This window comes from Nicotiana sylvestris, chromosome 6 (genome assembly GCF_000393655.2).
Source record: "Nicotiana sylvestris chromosome 6, ASM39365v2, whole genome shotgun sequence".
Lineage (NCBI taxonomy): Eukaryota > Viridiplantae > Streptophyta > Magnoliopsida > Solanales > Solanaceae > Nicotiana > Nicotiana sylvestris.
The window spans coordinates 204,885,675-204,899,917 of record NC_091062.1 but is presented as its reverse complement, the minus strand read 5'-3'; positions in this window follow the sequence as shown (position 1 = coordinate 204,899,917).

Genomic DNA, 14,243 nt, shown 5'->3' with positions numbered 1-14,243 from the left:
TCATGTATAGCTACTGCATATGCTTGATTAACTGATAAAACTGGCCTTCTATGCAGTATATTGCTCCTTACTTGACTGTAACTCTCATTGGGTCCCATGAGAAACTGCAGCAATCTTTGCCTCACTAGATGTTCCACATAAGGCCTCGATTCTTCACAGTCACAAGAAGGTAATGGGGCCAAAATGTCTTAACTCATCCCACAGATCTTTCATTTTTGAGAAGTATGAGGTAAATGATTCAGTTCCTTGCTTTAGGCTTGCAATCTCAGTCCAAAGTTGATAGATTCGAGTCAAATTATCCTTGACAAACCTCTCTTTGAACTCATCTCATACCTTCTTCGCATTAGAAGCATACATGATGCTAGGTACCAACTCACCTGCTATAGTGTTGCTCAACTAGGAAACCACAACAACATTACATCTTTCCCACTGTGTCTCCAATTCTCCTTTGTACAATCTCTTTACACATGTACCGTCCACAAACCCTAGCTTGTTCTTCACTAACAGTGCAACCTCCATTGCTCTGCTCCATAGGGCATAGTTTCCCCCCCCCCCCTGTGAGCTTCAACGAGATCAATGTTGTGCCAGGTGCATCTGAATCTCGAAGAAAAAGTGGGTGATTGTGCAATTTCATCTGTCGCCATAACTGAGCTCAAAATTCTGCAACTTCAATCACTCCGATCTGCGCAATTACAGCGATCGAGGCTCTGATACAATGTTAATTTGTTGAATCTACACAATGATCCTAGCTTGATAGCATGCAATTGAATTCAGAGAAGAATCATGAAAGATCTAGAAGAAGAAAATGAAGAGAAGACAATTCCATTTTTGCTTCTGTTGAAGAAGAAGAAAGAATACAATTTATTTTTGGAGGGGCACTGTTTATTTAACAGAAACCACGTGCCCCTTCCTACTCTCTAACATTATGACCCTCAACTTATTTTCTTTACACTTAGGTCCCTCAGTTAACTTCCTAACTAACTAACAATTAACTCTAACTAGTGTTGTTGATATATACATAGATTATATATTAACTATGCATATATTATACCTATCGACTATTTTTAATTTAAGGATTGGATGAACAACTATTTGGGTTAACTCTTTAATTTTTAATTTTTTGTAATGTAAATAAAACTTGATCACAGAATTCACTATTACTGGTATGGGTTCGTTTCCCTCGACTTCCAATTCTTCTTCACGATTAAAAACTTTGAACAAAATAGTAGAGATGATGAGTGTTATATTGACACAAATTTTTTTTTCTTTTCTTTTTGGGAAAATAATGTAGGTTGGATGTGTATTGATTTAATTAGTGATGGAACCAGGATTTTAAGTAACTATTAATAAGAGTTTAATGTAAAATTGTTTGACAATGAATATAAAAAAACTCGAGTCGAAAATAGTGAATTCACACACGCACCCATGCTTGCTTTTCTCCCTGAATTTTTCTTTCAATCAAAACGTTTAATTATTTCATTAGGGACATTATATGTCCAAAAGAGTAAAAAAAAATGTCATTTACAATCCAACTTGAAAACGTCATACTCTCAAGAAATTCCATGAACCAAGGAAATAGAAATTTTAGTAAAATTATGTGTAATCGTATTAATCATACTAGGAATATACACAAAGTCGACATGATTTAAAGTAAAAGACATATGCACAGGGGCGGATGTAGTGTGTTAGTGACATATTCAATTGAACTCATAACTTTTGATACTGACCAAAAAAATTAGTATATGCAAAGACATGTGTCTATCACCAACTTCCCACGGTATATGTATAAAAAAACGAAATATGTAGCTATCACCAACATGTGGAATGCCATCTGATGTTGTACCACTTATATAGGAATTTGAAATTGCCTCACTTAAAAGGGTAATAAAAACAATTATTAAAGCATTTATTCCACTTTTTCCTCAATTATTACAGCATTTATTCCACTTTTTTCCTTCTATAGAGGGTAAAAGTAAAACATTTACTTTTCATTTTTGCGGGAAAAAAATTACTTCATTACTGAAAGAAAAGTGAACATTTCGGATGCTTTTTTCTGCTATGTGACCATTATGGCTTAAAAAATGCACACAACCTTTGGTCATAACAATCTGGTCAAATGCACTATTGTTATTTTTAAGTGAAACTAAATAAACACCCCATGAAACAGGCTGCTTACAAGTGGCACGAGGAGAGGAACAGATGGGTGGAAAAAACCTATACTTCCCAGTTCCCACATAATGCATGTATTATTATTATTATTATTATTATTATTATTATTATTATTATTATTATTATTATTATTATTATTATTATTATTATTATTATTGTTGTTGTTGTTGTTGTTGTTGTTGTTGTTGTTGTTTTATTTTCACTACCAAACGTATACTCCCTCCTATCCACAATAAGTGACCATTTTACCTTTTTATTTTGGTAAAAAATAAGTGTTCATTTACATAATCAAGAAGAAATTTTATTTTATTTTTTCCAAAATTTACCCTTATTTACATATTTCAATGTGTCGAAGCAACAATTAATTAATGTTAATTTAGTGAATATATCTTTTTTCTCTAGGAGTTCGTATTTCCTTAATGGGTGTACCAAAAGTAAAATGGTGGTCACTTACCGGAAAGAGTATTATTTTAGCATGATGATGATATGAGTTGAGCATAACAAGAAAGAAGTAAGGATTCATATCGCATACCCCAACTTTATTTGGGATTAAGGCATAATTATTATTGTTGTTGTTGACTTATCTAATACAACAAAGGATGATTTGTTTGGAGGGATTAAGAGCTTGTTTGGATTAGCTGATTGTAATGAATATCATTCTTAATTGCTGAAACTGATTTTTTAAATAACATTTACGTGTTTGGATAGACATGCTGAAACTGATAATAGGCAGTTGATGTGTTTGGTAGAAAAATACGGATAAGTTACTCTTTTATTAAAATTACTAAAATATCCTTTAAACACTTTGCAAAAGATTATAAATTAAAAAAATTCTTTGTAAAGAAAAAGATAAACAATGAATATGGAATGAAAGAAAGAAAGAAAATTTATTTTGGGAAAAATATTTTGTGAATTAAAAAATATTACTAAGGATAAACTAGCAAATACCTTGGTCAAACTAAAAGTGTTTATAAGCTAAAAGACCATAAGCTGGGGGTAACCAACTTATGACTTATGATTGATTTTAGCTTATAAGCACTTGGCTTATATACACTTTGGATATTTACCAAATGCGTAGATAAGCCAAAAGGTGATTATAAAATAGTTTGACAAACTTATAAGTTTAGCCAAATACCATCTAAAAACATAATCACTTTTAAAAGATCATATAAGTAATATTATATTGATTTAATCAATATATATTAAAAACTCGCGCAATGCAATATTTGGTTGATGATATAACAAAAATAATTTCCAAATAGCTAATTAATTTAAATTGCGATATTAGATAGTATTTACGTGAAGTAATGCAGAAATGATATCGCAATTTAAATTAATTAGCTAATATGGCAGATTTCGACCCATACAGAAATTACATACTTTAAAGTTATTTTGTGTATATATAATTTCACAAAAAATTATTGTTACGACACCTAGTTTCTACGACTAGGTAAGCCTAACATTTGCCGAAATGAAATAAAAAACATAAAAGTTAACAATTAACAACAATAGATAATTTAAATAAGCATTTGAGATGCCGCTCGGCATATACAATAATCAACTCTCGAAATATATACAACTCTCCCAAGACCCGAAACACCTTAAGTCAGAAGCTTCTAAGAATTTCTAACTATTCTATACATCAATGTCTAAAGAAATAAGGGAAGAATCGACATAAGGGGATAGAGGAGGACTCCGAGGTCTTCGGTCGCGACAGATATACCTTGAAATCTCCTGAACACCAGCAACCGTGCAACTAAACTCGAGGCTGGTAGGAGGTACCTGGATCTGCACACGAAAAACATGTGCAGAAGAGGCATGAATACACCACAACGGTACCCAGTAAGTGTCAAGCCTAACCTCGGTTACGTAGTGACGAGGTCAGGTCAGGGCCCTACTGGAAGACTAAAATTTAATCGGAATGAAATCACAGAAAGGATAACAGTATAGTACACAAAATAGCAACAGGGGATCTCCCGAGATACCATCTCGTAGTCCCAAACGTAAATGTGTAGGGGGATCTCCCGGAATATCGTTCTGTATTCCCAAAGTAAATGTGCAAGGGATCTCCCAGGATACCGTCCCGTAGTCCCAAAATAAATATGCAGAGGGATCTCCCGGGATACCGTCCCGTAGTCCCAAAGTAAATATACAACTCAAACAATAGAAATAACGGCTACAACACGAAATCCTACAATTTAGACTAAGTACAAGTCAAGGGAGAAGCAAGGAATTCACTAAGCATGCTGCACAGAGTTCAGATAAGCAATTAAGACACGTAGATATGCTATTCTAAACTAAACATGATATATATACACATGCTAGTATAACCCGATTAAAGTGAAACAGGTTATTACTAAGTAAAAAATCAGGATTTTTTTCAACAAATAGCCCATGTACACACTCATCACCTCGCGTACACGTCGCTCTTATATCATAACAATACCAAATCCTAAAGAGATTTTTCCCACACAAGGTTAGGCAAGCCACTTACCTCGAACCAAGCTCAATCACTCGATAACAATGTCTTTTCCATGAATATCCGACTCCGAATGACACAAATCTAGCCAAAATCAATATCATATCTGTCACACCTCCTTTTTCGCCCGCGCCGCCGCAAAGGGGCGTGGAAGGGAGTTTTTCCAATTAAGGGACAATCGAAACGGGATTTATTTATTTATTTCAGAGTCGCCACTTGGGAGATTTGTGGTATCCCAAGTCACCGGTTGAATCCCGAATCGAGGAAAAGAATGACTCTGTTTAACAGTCTGCGCACCAGAAATTCGGATAAGGAATTATGTTAACCCGGGAGAAGGTGTTAGGCATTCCCGAGTTCCGTGGTTCTAGCACGGTCGCTCAACTGTTATATTCGGCTTATTTATCTGATTTTAACAATTATGTACTCAGTGTGAATTATGTTTTTTTTTCTTGCCGCTTTTATTATTATTATTGTTATTTTTAGCAAAGAATTGCAACGTCGTGAAAACGTATCTCGGACCTCGTCACAATCAATGTACCCGTAGTCATAGACACGTTTCGACTCCGTTGAGATTTAGATTTGGGTCACATCAATGTACACCCGCGTTTAAGAAAGTAAATTAATAAAGGCGCGCCTAAAGCGACTAGCGCATTATTATTTTTGAGAAGGCCGTGAAGTCTTGCTAAAACGGCCCATCCGAAGTCTAATTAATTATTAACCTTTTATTGAAGGCCCCGCAACTTGCATTTTATTTGGCGAGGCTCGGCTCATTTATTTTTTAAAGGGCAATCCTAAAGTGACTACATTTCTATTAAGTTTGTCTCTAAAAGAAACGAGAAAAGTCTTAATTAATTACATGCTTGACAAGTAGTTATTGGATTACAGTAGATGATAACGGTAATTTACACTCGAACTCGTAAAAATGGAGAAATGTTTCGTGCCTTTATTCTATAAGTGAACTACTAAAGCTGAAATTACAAAATGCATACAAAATTGTCAAGATATTCAAAACAAACTGACCATTCTCCAAATTGATTTAAACTAACATTCTTAAAATGGATTTAAACTATTGGAATTAACGGCTAGGAAATGTTATCAACACGGATTCGAATATTGGCCTATATGCTGCATAACGGAATCAAACACTGCCTATTTAAAATCTGCCTCAAATGCAAAAGAAAGCTAGAGATGAAATATGGCAACTAATCCCTTAACTTATTTGTTCATTCTACAAATCACATATTTAACTACATGGAATCTGTATTTGACAACTACAAACTATAGTTTAAAAACCAAACAGTTCCAGTTAAATACAAGACTACGTCATGCATTCCAGTTGATTTATAAAACTAAACTATATAAATACTTGTCACATATCTTATTAAACTATAGATACAACACTAATTCATCAAACACCCTAGCATTTCATTTCACTTTCATATCTCACAGCCGCATCAGTATTGATTTGAAAGTGTACCTGGTATTGAAATAAAAGAAAAGGAAGATGAGAGATCAGCAGGGCAATAACAGTGCAGCAACAGCAACAACAACAACCAGCAACCAGGAGATTTAAAACCCAGCAATAAACTCAGAAATCCAGTTGCAATTTCAGAAATACAAGGCAGCAACACAGATATACCAGAAACAACAATAAATAACCAGTGCAGACCAGAAATAACAAACTCAAAAAACCACTTTGGATCCTTAATGAAATCCCAGAAACAAACCAGCAATCACAAACAGAACAGTAGAACCAAAAGTGCAATCAAACAACAAACTTTGATTTCTATTTTTTAAACTCTCCAAGAAAGAAACACTTTGAACTTTTTATTAAACACTAACAAAACTGATTCTGATTTTCAGAAGTGAAAGAAAACCAACTCTCCAACTTTTTTTCTCTCTTTTTTTTTTTTTTAATTACTGAACTTTTAGGTGTTAAAAATTCAGCCTATTCAACTCTAAAAATTACTGAATTCTGATGATAAAATCCAACAGGTTTTTAACTTGAACTATGAATATTTTTCCTTTCTTCAAAGTTCAGCTTCCATTCACTCTTAAACTCTCAAAGAGAAACTGAATATTTTAGCTTTCAAAATGCTGTCCAAGACTGCCTGAAGAACTGATTTCCTTTTTAGTATTTTTCAGAAGATGTTTTTTTTTCTTTCTTAGTCCTCTCTATGTCTCTCCCCTTAAACTTGTGTCAACCTCTTCTTATTTATATCCAAACTTGAAGCACTTAAATTAATCCCATCATCTTCTCCTCATCCCCCTTTTGAATCCCACTACTTAATGTTTTGTCCCCCACTATATTAAACAAATATATTAGTTCCCACTACCACATATCTTTTCTTTATTTAATTCCCTTATTGCCCCACTACCGCATGCTTTGTCTCCCACTATATTAAACAATGTATTAATTCCCACTACTACATGTCTTGTCCCCCACTATGTATTAAACAATGTATTAATTTAATATTATTAGTACTTAGTGGACAGAACACTCAAATTAATCATTTTTAAAAATTTAAAATCCCTAAAATGCCCCTGAACTACTGCAATTTACCATTCTACCCCCATCCCTTTCAATCTGTACCAAAACCATATCAGCTATAACCAATTCACCTAATCAACGATCCAATTAACAAACAAACTCTGAATAAACAAACTCGCCAAACAAACTCCTAATCGACAACATTCATGAATTAACAACAGAGTCAGATTCATATCAACAAACTTATCAGGACAAACAAGTAGATTTAAATCACTAAACTCAACATCAGTTGAACTCAATCAAAAACTAAAGACCAGCACATAAACACTCGACATTAAATCACTTGATGAAAAACTAACGAACTTCAAATAAAGATGAACACGAATTATCTCTAATACAAACAAAGACCTGGGTTCGAATTCAAACCAACCTATCGGAACACGAACATAATCATAGAAAGAAGAAAAGGAGCGGAAGATGAATTCACTGAATGAAAACTAAAAGAAAAGAGAACGGAAACCTACTAGTTTGAAGTCCGGGTTCGAACGGAACCTCGACGAACAACGCCGAACGGGAACCTCAAGAGTGGTTTCATGGCTACACTGTTGTGAATGGGAAGCGGCAGAAGAAGCGACGATGATGGTAAAGCTTAGAGACGACGGGGAAACAGCAGTTGGCTGTTGGTGGCTGGTCGTGGAAGTTGCTACTGGTTTGGGGGCGATGGAGGCGACGATGGTCGTTTGGACGTGACGAACTGGTTGCTGCTGGTTGGGCGACGCTGGAGGGGTCGTTTGGAGGGTGGTCGCCGGGCTTCGAGCTGGAGTTGCTCGCTGGTTGAAGACGAAGGGAGCTTGGCGTTTGGTTTGCTGAAGGTCGACGAGGCAGCGGCCATGACGAAGAAGAAGAAGCAGCAACGTTTGGTTGGAGCTCGACGAAGGCAGCCATGGGAGCTTGAGGTGGAGGGGTCGTTTATGAGATGGTCGTTTGGGACAATGGGGACGGGGTGTTGTTCGTCGTGGGGCTGGTGCTGTGTATGGCAGGTGGTCGTTTGGAGTAAATGGTGGTGAGGGGGCAGCCATGGGACGTGAGGGGGAGCAGAAGCAGCGAGGGCAGCCATGGGAGCTGTAGAGCTAATGAAGAAGAAGAAAAAGCGATGGACGATGGGGAGGGCAGCCATGGGATGGCGAGGTCTTTTGGAGCTGGAGTTGGAGAGGTAGAAGAAGATGAAGGAGGAAGGGGCAGCCATGGGAGGTCGTTGGTTGGAGGGTTTGTTTGGGGAAGGAGAAGAAGAAGGGGGGCGGGTGTTCTTTTTTTTTTAGGGTTTTGGGGTTGGGAAAAATGATAAAATGAAAATGGGGGGGTTGGGATTCGTTTGGGTTATGGGGAAGACTGGGTCGGGTCGACCCGGTGGGGGTTATTTGGTTTGGGCCTGGTTGATTTAAATTAGAAGGTGGCCCAATCCGATTTTCTTCTTATTTCCAATGCTTCTTTTTTTCTTCTTTTATTTTTTCTTAAACTAAAACTAAATTTTAAAAATCTTAAATTATCCTATAGAACTAAATTAATTTATAAAAGTGCAAATTAATTCTTAATAACAATTAACACACAATTAAACAACAATTACGATAAAATCACACAATTTGGACATTAAATGCTAAAAATGCAACGTACATTATTTTTATGATTTTTTGTTCTTGTAAAACGAACTTAATTGCTCCAAATTGTAGAATTAAATCCTAAATGCAAATGCGACATATTTTTATATTTTTTATTAATTTAACAAATAAACATGCACGGACAAATACAAATAATTATCAAAAATGCCACAAAAATTCTCAAAATTGCACACAAAGAGAAATTGTTTTATTTTGAATTTTTTGGGAGTAGTTTTCGTGAAGCAAAAATCACGTGCTCACAATATCATAAATGTGACTATAAGAAACTAATCCAGTTAATGAAATTAAAGCTAAAGCCAGAAATTGAAAAATCGCCCTAAAAAGCCTCTCCGGGCCCACATCTCAGAATCGGGTAAAAGTCACAAAATATGAATATCCATTCACTCACGAGTTTACTCGTATCAAAATTATCCAAATATGATATTAAAATCTCAATCAAAATTCAAAATCTTAGTTGAAGAACTTCTTCCTATTTTCCCCATTTTTTCAACCCAAATCCGAAATTAAAAGATGGAATTAATGATAGATTAGTAGAATATAACCAAAATCAAGTGTAGAATTATTACCCAATCGATGTCTCTAAAAATCTCTCAAAATCTCGTCCAAATCCGAGCTCCCAAACTCAAGTTTTTATAAAATGGCCAAACCCTCATTTTTTAAATCTTATATTATGCGCAGGCAATCCTTCTTCGCGAATACGGTATGTGTCTCGCGTTCGCAAAACATAAAAAATCTTCAGTACAAAACCATTCTTCGCGGATGCAAGAGGCCACTCGCGAACGCGGAAGCTTACATTGCCTGACCTTACGCGAACGCAGGGCTCTCTTCGCGAACGTGTAGGCTAAAGGCCTGGAGCCCCATCTGACAGTGTCTTTACACGAACGCGGGAACTACATCGCGAATGTGAAGCAGAGACTCAATTGGCCTCCCAGATACCTTACGCTAACGCGAGAACTCCCTAGCGAACGCGATGAAGGAAACCGGCAACAGAAACACAAAAAATCTACTATCTTCCCAGGTTCAAAAATGATCCGTTAACCACCCGAAATCAACCCGAGGCCCACGGGACCTCAACCAATCATACCTACCAGTCCTAAAACAACATACGAACTTAGTCGAGCCCTCAAATCACATCAAACACTGGTAAAAACACGAATCATCCTCTGATTCAAACCTGAATGAACTTGAAACTTCAAATTTTTACAAATGATGCTGAAACCTATCAAACCACATCCGATTGACCCCAAATTTTGCAGACAAGTCATATTAATCATTACGGACATATTCCAACTTCTGGAATAAAAATCCGACCCCGATATCAAAAAGTCCACTACCGGCAAAACCTCCAAAAATTTGACTTTCATCATTTCATGCCTAAATGTCACGTCCCAAAATACCCCCTTAGACGTGACTGGCACCCAGCTAATACTACCCGCTAGGCTAACCAACTTATACCATATACTCAAAATTTATTCAAAACTCAACCGAAATAAATGTAAGTTCCAATATTTTGATAATTAAATGCGGATGATTAATACTCCAAATTGTTCCATAAATATTTATGAATAATAACAACTAAATTGGAAGAACAATACTCTAGCCCAAATCCTACACTAGACCATGGAGCATATAAGAGAATTACAAAGACATCATATGAATAAATGATAAAGACTATTTTGGTAGCCTCCACGAACAATGTGATGGCTCACTTTAATAACTGAATCAACTCTAGCGAACTCGTCAGTTACTAGCTCCGTCTTTACCAATAGTATCTGCATAGAGATGCAGTTAAGGAGTGAGTTATACGTAAATATAACCCAGTAAGATCCTTGACCCGCCACTTTAAATATCTATGGAACAAGTGTTAGAAAATACAAATACACCACAACAAGAATAATGTACTAAACACAATAATTATACCATAACACAATATATAGATATTAACAGAATTAACAACAATTAACTAACAAGAATACACATATCTCAAGCCACTACGCACTATGGACTTAACATAACTGCAGTAAAAGAAATTAACCAACACCTCTATAAGTCCACAACGGCACCACAATGCCTCTAAATATATAACGGAGCATACACAAATATATCAAAAAGCATACACAATGTCCCAAATATATCAAAAAGCATACACAATGCTCGAGTGATGTACAAAGGCATACACAATGCCTCAATATCATGGCTCACAGCCGTATCAACTCAACACCATGGCTTGCCTCACAGCCATATCAAACTATCAAACTCAATATCATGGCGCACAGCCGTATCAAACTCAATATCATGGCGCACAGCCGTACCAAACAATATCATGGCGCACAGCCGTACCAAACTCAATATCATGGCGCACAACCGTATCAAACTCAATATCATAGCGCACAACCGTATCAAACTCAACATCATGGCACACAGCCGTATCAAACTCAACACCATCAAACAACTTATAAAAATAAATTTTTTTGTATTTATATTTTTCATAAAATAATATATTTGTGGCTAGTTTAAGACCACTGATTCTGCCAAACGCACGTTTGTCCCAATATATGGACCAGAGAGAAAACATATTTTCAAAACGGGTTTTAAAAAAAAGCATCAAAGTTTAAGTCTCCCCTACCTTGCTAACGAGAAATCCTCAATCTTGCAACATTTAGAACACCAACCAAACAGCCTCCAATGACCTCAATCTGGATAACAATTTTAAGTTACAAGAGATGTCCACTTTTATAGTTTTTGATTTCAGATTACGCCAACTCCACCAAAGACCTCCATAGTTTTTTCTTCCTACTGCTTGCGCCGTCGACTATCCCAAACTCATCTCTATGCTTTAGTTTTTTTTTTCTTTTCTAACCTAGAACTAAGAAATTAATTTCTTTTTTAAAAAACCTATTTACTCTCCTGGACGTAAGAAAGAAAAAAAGCTTGGCCCATTCTTTCATCCCTTCTAAAATCCTAATTTACTTTGTTCACTAGCATGTGCATTTATAAATTAGGCCTACTAATTACTTATTTAATACACTATCTTATATATTATATAATTAATTCTCCAGTCCCATAATAATTAATAAGTATATTAATAATTTTGGGTTATTACACTAAATAAGCTACAGACTTCTAAAACACAATTTGGACACGCCCCTAAGTCCAAAATCATCCAACGGAGCTAACCGAACCGAGGAACTCCATTCCGGAGTCATCTTCACAAAATTCCGACTACGGTCAAAAATCCTAAGACTTAGGCTTCCATTTAGGGACTAAGTGTCCCAAAACACTCCAAAAAATCAAACAAAACCTCCCGACAAGTCACGTAACCAGAAAAAGATACGGGGGAAGTAGTAGATAGGGAATCAAGGCTATTACTCTTAAAATGACCTGCCAGATCATTACAGGTCGAGATGTCGATAATGGTCGGGGTCGAACATCGTTGATGGAGTTGTAACGGCTAGTTTTCGAAATAAGATATTAAAGAGAATATTTGCATTTGTACTATTAGGATTTATTAGAAATATGTCTCATATATATAGAAAGAGGGGCCAATGATGTGGGGCAAGGGGAGAATCATCTGTAAGAACAAACTTTTGGCTAAATATTCTCTCTTACTAAGAAATAAGCAGGACCTTTTCATCAAGATTCTTGTCCGAATTATTCTCTACTTTCCATCAGATCCGAGAATAATTTTAACATTCAAGGATTTGTCTGTTACTGATCATTGTTCATTTATTGGGCGAATCACTCCTTTTATTTACTCAAATGTCATTTATTGTTATTCATTGTTATTAAATGCTTTATTATTTCTCACACTATTTGGAATAATTATTACATTCCAGTATTATATCTCTACCAGATCTGTCCAACGTTAATCACGTTTTCGGAATTAACTAGGTTTAACCCCTTATCATATAAATTTAATTATTTGAACCAACTTTTTGGTCAAATAATTTCTACATAAAATTTTAAGTATTTTTATTATTCACAATACGACAACTACTACATTATATCCACCTCATAACATTCATTTTCGTATATATCTTATAAATACATTTTATATTACAAAACTTTCTTAACTAGCATGCTAATCAAAGACTCATGGTGAATAAAGAAGCTAGATGCGGGTAATTATATTTTGCAGATTAGTACATGTGGGACCCAAAAGAGATGTGACCCAACACCAAAATTTTTGATTTCTGGTCCCGACCGCGATCTTCTGATTGACCCCACTCCCCCTCGCAGTTTGCTAATTGCGAAACCAACGGTCACCTTCTTGGGTTTGTTACCCAATTAAACCTCTCCTTCTCTTTTTAATTCCTTAATTACCCTTCACATGCTTCTTTTAAGACAAGCTATGCCATTTGTAGCCTGTTTGGTCAATTTTTTTTAAGCTGAAAAATATATATTTTTCCAAAAAAAATATTTTTTTGAAATAAAATATATTTTTTTCAAAGTTGAAGTTTTGACCAAATTTTTAGAAAGAAAAAAAGAGTACTTTTGAGTAGAAGCAAAAATAGTTTTGGAAAAACAAAAAAAATAGCTTCTTCTCAGAACTTTTTTTTTTTTAAAAGCATTTTCGAGAAAAATTACACTTATATTTGGTCAATAGTCAGAGGCGTTTAAAATATTACCTTTAGGTGAGTAAAAGTGTCTAAGTGAAATATTATTAAGTACATGGACGAGAATATTAAAATCGAACAAGTAAAGGTATTTATAAGACTACTGTGCGTTTTAATTATTCTAGCAAATCTTTTTATGACTATAACCGTTATTAGCTAGAAAGTCTGTACATTTATTTGTCTTTCTTCATATACGTATAGTATTCGTCTTATTGACAAGTATATGTTTGCAATATTCAATAATAGCCCTACGAGGGTGACATTATATATGATATCTTCTTTGATAAACTTGAAAGCAAATAGACCGTCCGTTTTCACTTCAAATTCTTTATATCTCATTTCTTTAATTAATTTTGCTCCGTAGTTCATTAACAAGGCTTGAGGAAGGTGTCATCTTACCATACCACAATATTCACTTTCTTTAATAATCTCTAAAATTCCTCAAATAAATATTTCAGCAAGGTACAAGTGATTCTTGGTTAAATTAGTTCGGTACTCAACAAATTACAACCGAACAACAATTATTGTGGATGTTGAGGCGGATGTCAAGAAATGAGGATGTTAAGGTGGATGTGGGGCACATTAAAATGGATAAGATTAGGAATGATGATATTGGGGAGAAGGTGCACGTGACTCCCATTGATGACAAGATGCAGGAAGCGAAGCTCAAAAGGTTCGGGCATGTTCAGAGGAGAAGCCCAAATGCTCCGGTAAGGAGGTGTGAGCGGCTGGTTGTGGAGGGCACGAAGAGAAGTAGAGGGCGGCCTAAGAAGTATTGGAGAAAGGTGATCAGGCAGGATATGACGAGGCTT